The sequence below is a fragment of the Nannospalax galili genome, unplaced genomic scaffold (assembly GCF_000622305.1).
Source record: "Nannospalax galili isolate Female #2095 unplaced genomic scaffold, S.galili_v1.0 scaffold1353, whole genome shotgun sequence".
Classification (NCBI taxonomy): Eukaryota; Metazoa; Chordata; class Mammalia; order Rodentia; family Spalacidae; genus Nannospalax; species Nannospalax galili.
This window is the reverse complement of record NW_008333501.1, coordinates 663574-665677: the sequence shown is the minus strand read 5'-3', so window position 1 is coordinate 665677 and position 2104 is coordinate 663574. Positions and strand designations below refer to the sequence as shown.

The window sequence follows — 2104 nt, the reverse complement described above, 5'->3', positions numbered from 1 at the left end:
CGGCTCCGCCCCGCGCCCCCCGCAGACTCCGCCCCTTCCCCTCCGCCTCCGCTCCGGCGGGCGATCGGAGGCCGCACCGGGCGTCACAGAGGCCGCGGCGAGCCGCAACCGTCAGGCCAACCGCCCCGCGCCCGGCGCGCTCGGCGCTCCCGGGCCGCACGTACCTGAGCGTCTGGGCGCCTCCGCCGCGCGTACTGCCGCTCGTCTCTGCTCCTGCTGCCGAGCCTCCGAGGCGCACGAGGCGGACACCGACTCCACGGGAAGCTACTGGGAGGTGCCGCCCCGCTCCGCCCCCTCCGCCCGCTTCTCCCAGCCCGGCCCCCGGGGCTCCCGGCCACGCGCCGCGCGCACGCGTCAGGGCGCTTCCGCTGGGGCGGCGGGGCCTGCACGCGGCTGCGCGGCCCCGAGGCTCCAGCCCCGCCCTGCGGCGCGCGGCCAGCCGAGGGCTGCTCCCGCGTGTCGGTCTGGAGTGGCCTCGCAGCCACGCGTGTGCTTCCCCTGCCCACTCGAGTGGCGCGCGGCCACGACTCCCGGGCTCGCCAGTGCCCCAAGGGGCGCCAACAGGCTCACAAAGCCCTTCAAGTTTGTTAACTAAGAAATCCCAAACCCCTTCAAGCCTAAAATGGCCATATTGTTGCCGTTAGTGGATTAGTTCACAAGGTGGTTGTGTCTCTTTCGTGTGGGGCGAAAAATACAAGAAAAAGGGAATTTTCAGTACTTAAGTCATCAAGCGAAGAAAGAGTGAGAGTGCTTGCTGCAGATTCCAGAGCGAGTTCCTGACACCTGATTTTGGCCTTCTGTCCTGGGAGCTCAGTATCCTGGAAAGTTTTGTGGGGAGTTGTGGGTGTTTGGGCAAAAGAATGAAGCATTGCTTAAAAAAAAAAGTAACATTTCTACTGGCTGTATTAATGATGTAGCTCAGTTGGTAGAGTGCTTGTCTTGCATATATGAAACCCTGAAGTGGATCCCCAGCACTCCATAGAGAATCAAAAGTTCAAGGCCCTCCTCAGAGTTGGAATCCAGCCTAAAATACTAACACCCTGTCTAAAGAAAGAAAGCCGGGCATGGTGGCATGCCTTTAATCCCAGCACTACGGGAGGCAGAGACAGGCGGATCTCTGTGAGTTCAAGGCCAGCCTGGCCTACATAGTGAGTTCCAGGCCAGCTGGGGCTACTGGGAGACCCTGTCTCAAAAAAAAGACACCCCCCCAAAAAAAAGGGAGAGACAGAGGGAAAGCCTACTGTGCAGAAATATCCACTGCGACGACTTAAAACATTTTTTTCTGTGCACATATACATACCAAAATATAGGTAGATTCTCAGTTATTCAGTACTTTCCCCAAATTTCCCATAACACATTAAATGCCACATTAAATTTTTAGTTACAATAGTACATACCAGAAAATAAGATTTGTTGTATTTGAGGGCCTATTTCTTTTGGCCAACTTTAAAAACTACTTAGTGTTGCCAATATAACCAAATGAGGTAAACTCAAATGTGGCTGGAAGGCCAGGCATGCTGATCCCTGGTAGCAGCAGAGATACTGGCTGTATCTTAGCTGCTCTTCCAGCAGATACTGGGGTGAACGTCCTCCATGCAGAGCTAAGTTAATGACTTTAGAAAAGTTAAATAATCAACCAGGGACCTTGGCTGCTTTCCAGAAATTTACTGCCTGGTTGAGGAGGCAAAAAGAAGTAAATATTTAAACTCAAATTGCAATTCATTCAATTAATTCAGCAAATATGTCTTGGGCAATTATATGCCAGACTCTGCGAATACAGCAAAGAACCATGCTGATACAGTCCTTGCCTTTACACAGTATTCCAGAGGCTAAGGCAAGCATTCAAAGCCAGATAGTGATAAATGCTATGGGAAAAAAGCAGACTAAAGGGATAGTAACAGCCTGCTATTTTTAGATGAGCTGATCAGGGGAGGCTGCTCTGAGGAAGTGATACTGAGCAGGGACTTAACTGAGAGACTAAGCCATGACCATCTAAGGAATGACCTATTTGATGGAGTAGCAAGTCCAAAGGCCCTGAGACAGAAATCTGCCTTATATGCAATATACAAGTAAGTAATATAATTACTTATAGTAAGGCAATACA

At 52.1% G+C, this 2104-nt stretch overlaps 1 protein-coding gene across 2 annotated transcripts in view; it reads right to left on the bottom strand.

The window, feature by feature from the left end:
* The window catches only part of Tent4b (terminal nucleotidyltransferase 4B), an 81447-nt gene extending 81159 nt beyond the window's left edge, over positions 1–288 (bottom strand). The window contains exon 1 of one of the 2 annotated variants that reach the window (XM_029561207.1): positions 165–288. The gene's annotated coding sequence lies outside the window, so the exon portion shown is untranslated. The remainder of the gene's footprint in view (positions 1–164) is intronic. The other variant, XM_029561204.1, reaches the window with a different exon arrangement.
* Between the last annotated feature and the right edge of the window lie 1816 nt (positions 289–2104).